This window comes from Myotis davidii, unplaced genomic scaffold (assembly GCF_000327345.1).
Source record: "Myotis davidii unplaced genomic scaffold, ASM32734v1 scaffold355, whole genome shotgun sequence".
NCBI lineage: Eukaryota > Metazoa > Chordata > Mammalia > Chiroptera > Vespertilionidae > Myotis > Myotis davidii.
In genome coordinates, this window is record NW_006286818.1 from 218,998 (window position 1) to 231,288 (window position 12,291).

At 48.5% G+C, this 12,291-nt stretch overlaps 1 protein-coding gene across 1 annotated transcript in view; it reads right to left on the bottom strand.

Moving 5' to 3' along the window:
* ARHGEF12 (Rho guanine nucleotide exchange factor 12) overlaps positions 1 to 2,147 on the bottom strand; it is a 198,434-nt gene extending 196,287 nt beyond the window's left edge. Inside the window, exon 1 of the mRNA XM_015560643.1 lies at positions 2,040 to 2,147. The gene's annotated coding sequence lies outside the window, so the exon portion shown is untranslated. The remainder of the gene's footprint in view (positions 1 to 2,039) is intronic.
* Positions 2,148 to 12,291: the final 10,144 nt, after the last annotated feature.

Below are 12,291 nucleotides of genomic sequence, written 5' to 3' on the forward strand. Positions count from 1 at the left end.
GTTCTATCCCTTGGGAAGACCTAAAAGTAATGGCACCTCAATAACAATGAGCACACCCAGCACCCATATTTTGGGTTCTAAATACCATCCCCCAATAAAAGGCATCAGTCCCTTGGAAAAGGGTTATTCTAAAACAAGGGAGATAAAAATACAAGATGGCCCTGGAGGGTCTTCTGGAGCCAGAAAGTAGGAAAATGGTCCAAAAGCAAATGGATAGAGCAAGTGCCAATCTGAAAGCTTTTCTAATGTTCAAAATTACAAAAGTATGAGCAACAAAATAAAAAGTATTGGACTAGAACTCAAAGTATAAAATAAATATACATTAGTTTATACTGCTATAAATAACTGAATAGAGGAAAACACAAATCTTCTTTTCAGAAAGATTCCAAATCATACATGTGGATACTTCCTCTCCCCAACCCCCAAGTGTAGACTGGACTTCAGTGGCTTGCTTCTAAAAAATAGAGTATGGAAAGAAAGAACAAGTAACTTTTAAAAAAACTGATTTCAGAGACAGGAAGGAAGAGGGAGATAGTGATAGAAATATCAATGATGAGAGAGAATCATCAATCAGCTGCCTCCTGCACGCCACACACTGGGATAGAGCCCGCAACTCTGGCATGTGCCCTGCCTGGAAATCAAATCATGAGCTCCTGGTTAATAGGTCAATGCTCAACCACTGAGAAACACCGACTGGGCAAGAAAGAGTAACTTTGGAGTGAAGAAATCTGACAAACACCACCTTAGCCAAGTAGTCATGGTTAATATGATGTGATATGGATGTCATCTGGACATCATATACCGCTGAGCTGATTAAATGAAAAGGGCGCCTTTGCCTCTGTTGTATTCTTTCCAAAATGCATAACCCTGATAATGAGAAACAGCAGCAAACTCAGACTAGAGAATAGTCTAAAAATATCTGGCCAGTACTCTGCAAGGCTGTTAAGGTCATGAAAAACAAAGTAAAACTGAGAAACTGTTACCAGAAGACACTGGGGACACACAAAAACCAAATGCATTGTGATATCTTAGACTGGACCCTAAAATAGAAAGTGACCATTCACGGAAAAGCTGTTGGGACCCAAATAAAGTAGTTTAGTTAATACCAATGTCAGTTTCTTAGTTTTGACAGATATACTATAGTGATGTAAGATGTTAACAATGAGAAAACTAGGTGTGAAATACACTATTTATACTATTTTTGTAACTTTTCTGTAAATCTAAAATTATTCCCAAACTAGAGGCCCGGTGCACAAATTTGTGCGCAGGTGGGGTCCCTCCTGGACAATTGGGACCATCTCGCCCAGTCTCAATCGGGGCTGATTGGGACCAGCCAGCCAGGGACTGACCACAGGAGATTGGCCAGCCAGAGTCGGTTGGCTGTGGGAGTGCACTGACCACCAGGGGGCAGCTCCTACATTGAGCTGCCCCTGGTTCAGTGCACATGATAGCTACCGGCTAGTCATCCGGTCATCTATGCTTTCATATATATAGATAATAAAGTCAGATATTAGGTGCTCCTGGGTAGTGACACCAATCGTGGATAAAAACACTCCCCCCACCCCCAAAAAAAAAACCTTCAGACTCAGGTGATTTCACTGGTGAATTCTCACAAACATTTAAAAGGAAAAATAATAATAACCTACACACATCTTTCATTGATAAATAGATGGCCCTTCCCAACTTATTTTCTGAGACCAGCATTACCCTGATATCAAAATGAGGCAATGGGCCCAGCTGGTGTGGCTCAGTGGTTGAGCATCAACGTATGGACTAGGAGGTCACAGTTTCATTCCCCATCAGAGCACATACCCCAGGTTGTGGGCTCAATCCCTAGTAGAAGGCATACAGCCAATCAATGACTTTCTCTCATCATTGATGTTTCTATTTCCCTCTCTCTCTCCCCCACTTCCTCTCTAAAATTAATAAATGCATATATTTTTTTGAATGAGTCAATGGCATTACAAGAAAATGAAAAGCCAAATACCTTGTGAACACAATGTAAAATCTTCATCAAAATATTAGAAAACCAAACTTACCAATAATAAATAATACCTAAATGGGGCTTAACCTAGGAATGTAAGGTTGGCTCAACATTCTAATTCAATATAATTCGCCATTACCACCTGTCTGAAAAAGAAAAACCATATTATCATCTCCACAGATGCAGCAACAGAGTTTCACAAAATTCACTCATCCTATATAATAAAAGCCTAATATGCTAAGTGTCCGGTCAGCCGTTCACCAATCAAAGTGTAATTGCTAATGATATGCTAAGGCAGCTCAATCACTTGCTATGATGTGCACTGACCAACAGGGGGCAGACGCTCCAACCAGTAGGTTAGCTTGCTCCTGGAGATCCAGCCAATCAGGACTGAGCGAGATGGGACAGACATGCCCTGGAGCCCTCCTGCAGTTCCTCCCTGGCTGGCCAACCTCACCCATCTCTCCCCGGACCTGATTGTGCACTGGTGGGGTCCCTCAGCCTGGCCTGCACCCTCTCACAATCTGGGACCCCTCGAGGGATGTCAGAGAGCCAGTTTTGGCCCAATCCCGCAGGCCAGGCTGAGGGACCCCACTGGTGCACAAATTTGTGCACTGAGCCTCTAGTTAATGATAAAATCTCTCACAAACTAAGATAGAAAGTAACTTTCCAAAACTGATAAAGGGCATCTACATAAAACAAACATAAAACATCATACTTAATAGTAATAGAATGAATGCCTTTCCCCTAAAATCAAGAATACAAGGATGTCTACATGACTACTCTCACAAGTTCTAGTAAGCATGACGGCCAGAGGAGCAAGGTAACCTATATATATATAGAAGGCTAATTATGTTAAATGTCTGACCAGTCACTATGATGCACACTGACCACCAGGGGGCAGACGCTCAATGCAGGAGCTGCCGAGCTGCAGTGACTTGGCAGCAGCAGTTCTCGGGTGACGCATCCCAGAACCAGAGAGGGAGCCCAATTCCTTGTGGGGCCATGCAATTCCACCTTCGGCCATGGGTTATGTTGTTGCTGGGGCACTGTCAGCCCCAAATCCGGTTTACGGCACACTTGCATTTGTGTTCCACACCCTGTACGACAGCAACTTTGCAGAGTGCCCTCTCACACTCCAGGACCTCTCAGGGGATGTCTGAAAGCTGGTTTTGGCCCAATCCCCACAGGCCACGCTGAGGGACCCCACCTGCTGGAGGGACCCTGCTCACTCTGCAGACGCCAGGGAGGGACCACAGGAGGCTGGCTCCAGGGCCTGTCCAGCCCATCTCACCCAGTTCCGCCCCACTGGCCATCTTCTAATTTCCTTTCAATGTGCACGAATCTGCGCACCAGGTCATTAGTAATATATAAAAGGCTTACAGGCTGAAAAGAAAGTACTTGTCTCTAACCACAGATAACATGATTATCTATGTAAAAGATCCACCTGAATCTATAAATAATAACTTGTGGATAAGTTTAGCAAGGTAATAGTACATAAAATCAATATACAAAAAACAACCGTATTTCTATACACTAGCAACAAATTAAAAATTAACTGTAAATACCACTTAAGATAACCTCAAAACACATGAAATAATAGAGATGAAGTTAAACTCTACACTGAAAACTATAGACTCTTTTGAGAGAAATTAAAATCTCAAAGAGCAATGTTTCTGCCTGGTTTTCTCTAAAGCTGAGATGGCAGTCCAGCACCTCCTGTCTGAAGAGTGTGAGATTCCTATTAGTCATGTGGCACCTATGTGCTGCCCAATCAGTGATGCTATTTATCTACTAGAGGCCCAGTGCACAAATTTGTACACAGGTGGAGTTCCTCGGCCTGGCCGGCAATCGGGGCTGATGGAGGCCATCTTGCCCATCCCAATCAGGGCCAATTGGGGCCAGCCGCCTCGGGGGAAGGGACCACGGGAGGTTGGCTGTGGGAGTGCACTGACCACCAGGGGGTAGCTCCTGCATTGAGCACCTGCCCCATGGTGGTCAGTGCGTGTCATAGCAACCGGTAGACCAGTCATTCGGTCAACCAGTTGTAATGGTCGCTTAGGCTTTTATATATACTAGAGACCTGATACATGAAATTTGTGTAAGTGACTCAGCCCCGCTGCCATCGCAGCCACGGCTTCCTCCAGAAGGTTGTCCGGAAGGATGTCTAGTCTAATTAGCATATTACACTTTTATATTTATAGATAGACTAGAGGCCCGGTGCACAAAAATGTGTGCACTCGGGGGGCATCCCTCAGCCCAGCCTGTCCCCTCTGTCTGGGATCGCTCACAGGATGTCCTACTGATGTCCCTGTGGGAAGCAGGCCTAAGCCGCAGTCTGGCCTCCCTCTGTGGAAGGCAACTGGCCAATCAGGTATATAGATACTTTCTGCAGGGGGCTTCGGACTGACAGGAGCCCAGCGACGGTGGAGGTCAGCCCCCTCACTTCTCAGCTGAACATACAATCACCTCACATTCCAAGTGGAGCTGTTTTCAAGTGGCTACAGTGCTGGCAATTCATGCCTCCCAGCCTTTCCCCTCTCAGGTTTCCTCCTTGAGTCAGTTGAAAACTTCACCAAGACACTGAAGCAACTCTGCCCTGGTAGTTCTGCACTGGCCCCTGCCTGGGCCCACACCAGGAGGATCCCAGCTGAGGTCCCCTCCCTGCACCCAGCGCTCTCCTCCCTGTTCTACCATTGGGGGAAGGGAACAGCTCACCTTCTCTGGACCCTGCCAACCTGGCAGCCTGAGGCACAGGCCAGGCGGTGCAGCCTAGGGTGCTGGTGGCTGCGAGCCTTTTCCCCATCCCTGAAATGTAGGGTGGGGTTGCAGCAGCTCACAGCCACCCCTGGGCACCATGCACGGAGATACCGCTCTCCACTGAGCCACCGTCTGCCCAGGACCTGTGGGGGTTGAGGTGGCCTCGGGCTCCCAATGGCCCCACTGAAGCCAGACTCGGCTTGGCTGGCCACCCCCACTGCCAGAGGGCTGCGCATGCCCCATGGGCCTCATCGCCCTCATGAATTCCCGTGGTTTGGCCATCCCATCCTAGGAAGTGGCTATCCTGATCCCCATGGCTCACTCCCCGGTGCAGCTGGGCCTGCCCAGCAAGCATGTAGGCAGGAGCTGGCCTCTCAGGGGAAGGAGGAGGGATGCAGGCCAGGGCAGAAGTGGGGAACTTGGCGGTATAAACACAGCCCCCCCCCCCACCTCGTGCCGACCCCTCATGCTGCATTCCCGGAACCCCTGGGTGCCCCTGCCCAGCACTGTGCACTTGGGCCTGGGGTGGGGATAAGGGACCTGGAGCTGCGGCCTGAAGGCAGCCCTCCCTGGCTTGGAAACACAGTCATTGATCAGGGAGGGATGTGGGGTGCCAAATTCCCCCTCGCCCTCTCCTCCCCACCCCCCCTCAGAGAGGGCCCGTGTCCCCAGCGGGCAGACGGAGCTCAGGCCCCGCTCACCATTGTGTTGCTGCCCGCTCTGTTGCTGCTGAGGCGGCGGCGGGGACTGCTGACCTGGCCCAGGCCCCTGGCCAGCCTCCTGTGCCTGGACCCCAAGCAGAGCGGAGCTTCCAGCAGCCAAAGCAGCAGCAGTAGCCAGCTGGGGGGCGGCGGCGGTGGTGGCCAGAGTCCCCGCTCCCCTCTGCCATGGCCCCCCGGGGGCGCCCGGCACAAAGTTCCCAGCTCCCGGCCAGGGACTTCTTAGGTGCCTCCTCCTCCCCACCGCCCTCGCTTCATGAATCGCAAGTTTTCGCAGAGGCAGCGGCTGCAGGACTCAGAGTGGGAGACAGGGGAGCAGGCTCGGGCTCCACGGAGGGCACCCGCGCAGAGGACATCTCCCCGGCAGCAGGAGGAGCCGCTGCCCGCTGGGGAGATCTCCTCCGCGCCAGTGCCCTCTGTCAAGCCCAAGCCCAAGCCTGAGCCACACTCAGCCCACTCCCATCTCCCGTTCTGTGTCCTGCAGCCACTGCCTCCGGGGAAATTTGCGATTCCTGAAGCGCAGACTGAAGGGAGAGCCCAGGTGGCTCCAGCGCTCCAGGGTCGCGTCCTGCCTTCCTAGCCCTGGGCTGGCTGGCTCCTGATGGGCAGGCAGGCGCGGCTCATGCTAAGGCAAGCAATGCCCCCGGGTCGCACACGGGAGTGGGCCCCCCGTCTCTGGTGTGTGGGCGAGGCGATCTGCACCGCTTGCCTTAGTCCCCTGTCGCACACAGAGGCCCAGATGGCAGCTTGCGCTGTCCTACCCTGCCTGCAGTATGCAAATTAGCCTCCATCTTTGTTGGCAGTTAATTTGCATATCGCCCTGATTAGCCAATGGGAAGCATAGCAGAGGTACGGTTAATTACCCTTTTTGTCTTTTATTAGATAGGATGGCCTGCTATTACACTGAAGGCCCAGGAAAATCTTGTTTTGCCGCATTCTTAGAAAACCAAGGTGAGGTGAAGAGGGAACATGGAAAGCAATTCCTAAGATAACTAAGAGGGCTTGAGAGTAAAATCCACCTTCTGGTAATTAAGAGGCCTGAGATAGATATAACTGGGGAAGTGGCAGACAAGCTTTCTAGAGTCTGCTCTAGAATTGGAGAAAAAGTTAACCAAGCTCCTGTTAGACCTGAAATACATAGCTTCTGCCAACAATGACTTTGATCTCTTATTCTTCATGGGAAAGTACCTGGATAAATCTGGGCACGTGCCCTGATCAGGAATTGAACTGTGACCTCCTGGTTCATGGGTCAACACTCAACCACTGAGCCACGCCAGCAGGTAGAGTCAGTACCAACTTTCTCTGTAATATGTATTTCTTCCTTTTCCCCACAAAAAGATGCTGCTAAGTAGTAGGTACATACTTAACATTCACTAGATTGTTTTCTTTTGTGATTTATGCTTGCAATATTTCACAATGAAGTAAAATGATGAAAAGGGGGAAATTTAAAAATTAGAGGTTGCAGTTAAGTGAGACACATTTAATACCACTGAAAAAACATAGGTTTTTTTCTTCTTTTTAAAATTTAGAATTAACTCATTTAAAGAATAATACATTCATATATACCTCCACACAAGCACCATGCCTCCAGTGCCATTATAGACTTTCCCAAAAATCTCACAAAGGTCTACAAACACCAAAAAATCAGTTACTGCCCTAGATGGTTTGGCTCAATGGATAGAGCATCGGTCTGCAGACTGAAGGGTCCCAGGTTCGATTCCAGCCAAGGGCACGTGCCGGGGTGGCGGGCTCGATCCCCAGTAGGGGGCGTGCAGGAGGCAGCCGATCAATGATTCTCCTTCATCATTGATATTTCTATCTCTCTCTCCCTCTCCCTTCCTCTCTAAAATCAGTAAAATATATATTTTTTAAAAATCAGTCACTGCCTCAGAGCACCTTGTAGCTCTTGCTAAGTGGCCTAGCCTCGCTTACATCATGGAGCCGCCAAAAAAGGGTCCCAAGCCCAGCACAAGTGACAGCAAGCCGAGGTTTGGATCACAGTCTCTCCTAGGCACCTCTAAACCCAGCATAAACAGCAGATCACTTTGTAGCACCTACCAAGAAGCCCCAAGCCCAGCACAAACAGAGGCTGATAGTGGCCTACACAGAAACCCCTTCTGGAAGGTTTCAAAAACATCACACCTAGTGGCAGGCTTCAAAGCACTATCCACCAGCTCCGTAAACGACATTCAAAGTTCAAGCTCATAAGGTAAGAGCTTGAGAAGGCGACTCTAACCCATGGGATTGGCAGTCACAGGCAACTCTCCCAGCCAGTCAGGGTGAGATGCCAACTGGCATGCCAACTGAATCTCAACTACAACAGTAGGGCACATACAATCCACTCAGAGGAAACCCTGGGAGCACCAGCTTGGATAAGCAGGGAAACAGCACTACTGGGTCCTCAGAACATCTTCTATCTAAGCTCACAATGTCAAGCAGCTCTACCTAACATAGAGGAACAAACACAGGAGGCTGCCAAAATGAGGAGAACAAAGAAACATGTCACAAATAAAAGAACAGGACAAAAACTCTAGAAAAAGAAGTAACCAAAATGGAGATAAGGAATCTACCACATGCAGAGTTCAAAACCCTGGTTATAAGGATGCTAAATGAACTGAAATGAAAAATACCCAAACACAGAACTCCAACAGAGACAGAAAACATGAATAAGGAGATAGGAAACATAAAAAAGAACTAGTCAGAAATGAAGAATAAAATAACTGAAATACACTGGAGGAAATCAACAGCAGGTTAGATGAAGCAGAGGATCGAATCAGCGATCTGAAAGACAAGGTAGCAGAAAACACCCAATCAGAACATGTAGTGGCTTTAAAATCTGGAGGAATATCTTGGCTGTAGAGGTTTCCCTGAGGATCCAGGGGTCCCACCTGCACACAAGACCCCCCAGCCCATGGATCCAGCGCCGGAAAGAGAAATCCCCATAACTCTGGGCTATTAAAACCAGCATGGATTGTAGCTGAATAATACAGAGGCTGCTGGAGTCCCTGACAGTTCCTCCTAAAGGGCCAGTACACAGACTTATGCCCTCTAAGCTCCAGAACTGGGGCAGCAGCTGAAAGGAACCTGGGACATTTGGGGAGGACCTAACTTGTTTGGCCCTAACTGCCCTCCCCAGCTGGCCTTGTCGCCTCTAACTGCCCTCCCTGGCCAGCCTGGCTGCCCCTAACTGCCCTCCCCCGGCAGCCTGGTCACCTCTAACTGCTCTTGTCAGCCTCGTTACCCCTAACTGCTCTCCCCTGCTGGCCTGGTCACCCCTAACTGCCTCTGCCTCAGCCTCCCACCACCATGGCTTTTTCCGGAAGATGTCCGGTCTAATTATCATATTACCCTTTTATTAGTATAGATAAGTATTTGTCATATTATTCTCTACTTTTCTATATGTATTTAAAATACTCCAGAATATTTTAAGCAAATAAAAAATGGTCAAGTTGTAGAAAAATAAGTTTTGAAATACAACCTGATAGGCTTGAAAGCAACATTTGCGTAAAAGGGCATAAACTGCAGTCAGCAACAAAAATTGTCGTTAGGATTGCTTGGTTAATATTCTTTTGTTGGAAAGGCGTGGTTTGGGCAAAGGAGAAAAGGAAACCAGCCCGATGAAAGGGAATGTCTGACTGGGCCGTTACCACAGCAGAGAGGGGCAGGTGCGGCAAAGGTTCAGGCTGTCCATAGGCAAGGATGTCTGTGTGTATGGGACACCAAAGGACACCTGTCACGCCTGAAACACAATTTGCTAACACAATTGTGGAACTCAGGGAGAATCAGTTTTTAAAACTATTAGTTCCCTGACATATAAAATATACATACATATAAATATACGTGCACTCTTCTGAGCTTCCCCTGCCCTCCACTTAATATTTGGCTATGGCCTTCTTTTCATGTCAACGAACTGGATGCACAGACATGATTTTTAATGGCTACAGTGTTATCCCTGCCTGTTTGACATTACTATGGTTTACTTCACTAACCCTTTATTGTGTTTCCCATTTCCCCTAGCATCAACTACAGTGAACATAATTGCTTATTTGACTGTTTACTTAGGACACATTCACAGACATGAAACTCCTGGCCCAAAGCTAATTCACTTGAATTTTGATCCACATTTCCAAACTGACTTTCTAGAAAGTGCTTCTGTTTGTTTAGTCCCATGGTTGGCAAACTGCGGCTCGCAAGCCACATGTGGCTCTTTGGCCCCTTGAGTGTGGCTCTTCCTAAGCCTTAGGAGTACCCTAATTAAGTTAATAACAATGTACCTACCTATATAGTTTAAGTTTAAAAAATTTGGCTCTCAAAAGAAATTTCAATCGTCGTAAAGTTGATATTTGGCTCTGTCGACTAATGAGTTTGCCAAACACTGGTTTAGTCCATTGGTTTTAAATCAGATTACACTCCCACAAACAGGGTAAGAGAAAACTGTTCAACACGCCTTCCACAAATCGCAAACTTTTGCTGAACTTGAGTGACTCCGTCCCAGCATAACTGTCTGCGTGCTTTTCAAGGCACTTTTGAAGGAAGGAAAGGGATCCGGCGCCCCCAGGCTCTCCCGCGTGGATAGAGCTGGAAAAGCAAAGTTCCCCAAGAAGGTGGAAGCGCAGCAGGGATCCTCCCAGCCAGGGGAGGGGCATGCCTGGACACCCCCTGCACTCCGGGGCTGGGGCGGGGCACACGGGGCGGGGCCAGCCCTGGGCGGGCCACAGCCATGTCCCCGCCAGCCCTGAGCAGTAAGAGCCCCCCCAACACCCTTCCCTGACCCCTTTCCCGGGTGGGCGGGGACAGCAGGTGGTGGAGACCTCCCATTGCTCCCAGTCCTGACTCCCGAATCCCACACGCTGTTACTGAGAAAACTTAGGCAGGGACATGTCACCGGGCGCAGGACCAGGAGGATCCAGGCTGGAGAGTTAAGTCCTGGGAGGCGCGGGTGGCATGGCCGAGGGCCCTGTGTGGGTGCGGGTGTGTCAGTGTGTGTCGCTCAGGTCCATGCTCATGCACACTCACACGGCCGCACCTCGGCTCTGCACCCTCGACCACCAGGAACCTCCGCGGAGCCTGCCGTGATCTTGGATGCATTCAGTCCCAGCATCAAGCAAGTCTGAAAAAGTTTCCCCAGATTGACTCGCAGGATCCACACTGACGCCCCGCCTCCCACCGTGTGCCCACCCAAGGCTGGCCCCGCCCCGTGTGCCCCGGGTCTGAAGGCCGTCCATGCCTCTGATCACGGGAGACCCAGTATCCTGCCACGCCCCGGCCAGGTCCCAGAGCTCCCTTCCACCTCAGGGCCCGGCTGGGGGCGGTGGCGACAGGGAGCTCTGGGACCCAGGTTTGAAGGCCAGTCACGCCTCTGATCGCGGGAGACCCAGAGTTCTGCCGTGTCCCGGCTGAGGCCCAGAGCTCCCTTCCACCACTGCACCCCTGCCGGGCCCAGGGCCCAGTCGTTTGGTCGTCCCCCACTGCCCCCCCTGCCGTCCTGGTCGCCCCACGCAGCATTCTGTTCGGTCATCCGTTTGATTGTTTACGTCGTGACAGCTTCTGGCTTTTTATATATTAGGTTGATGGCCATTTTTCTACTGCGGTTAAATGGATTCTGAAATGAGGTAAACAACAGAACTTAACTAAAGAAAATTAAAACTTTTAAATATCTAGAAAGACTACTTTAAATGTTTCTATACACAGTGAAAGAAGCTTAAAAAATTAGATAGTAGTACTATACTAAAATAAACTATTTTCATGTTAATTACAATAATTTTCTTATTCACTGGCCTGTATAAATCCCCTGATTACCTCATTGCCACCTGCCAATCTACAAACTAAAGGGGATTAGTCAGTTTTACTTGCTTCCCACTGTTGATTACATAACACCCCTCCCCAAAGAATATGCCATGAAATTGATGACCCAGATCCACCATGCGATGCCTGCTGCTGTCTACAACCATAGAAAGGACAGGTGGACACACTGTGTCCCACTGCATGCTAGTAAAACCTGTGAAGTCTTGAGTTAAAATGGAGGCTTTAACAAACTAAACACAAGCAGCTGAAAGTGGCTTTAAAGACAAAAGGAGACCTGACTTGGGATGGTAAGCACACAGTGTGCAGATGCTGGTCTTTAGTATTGTGTACCTGAAACCTGTGAAACGTTAATAACCAGTATCACCCCAATACATTCCATTGAAATAAAATAGAATTAGACTAATTTCCTTACTTTTATATTATCCTGAGGATATCCTTAAAGATTTGACAGAGCCTTTCTTTGGACAGTTAATCACATAGGTGAATACAGGATTTTTATAAATGACTCCAATGTTCTTCTCCAAAGTGAATAACATCACTGACTGGGAACTCCCAGAAGACTTAGGGCCATTAAGACTGGGATTCCTTTCAAATGGCATCATTTCAACAGAGGCTCAGTGAGAAATGAAACCTCCTGCAAATCAAAAAAGTTGCAATGTGCTTTCTTTCCCCAGAGGCTTACTACCTGCTTCTCTTCTCTCTCTTCTCTCTCTTCTCTCTCTTTCCCTCTCTCTCATCTCTATCTCTATCTCTGTAAAGATGATGCTGGGAAAACAGCTGACATTCTGCTGTAAGCCTCCTCCAGAAACACCACAAATGACACAGAACAAGTTTCTGGCTGTCACTCCATGAACATCCTTCTCTACTTGACACCTATCACCCTACTAGACAATAAGAATCTACTAAAAGAAGGATACTATCAGAGATAGTAACATATTTATGGTAAAATGATGATATCCAGAAACTGCCTCAAAATAATCCAGTGGAGAAGCAGAACAAGGAAACAGATGAGCTAAGACTGTA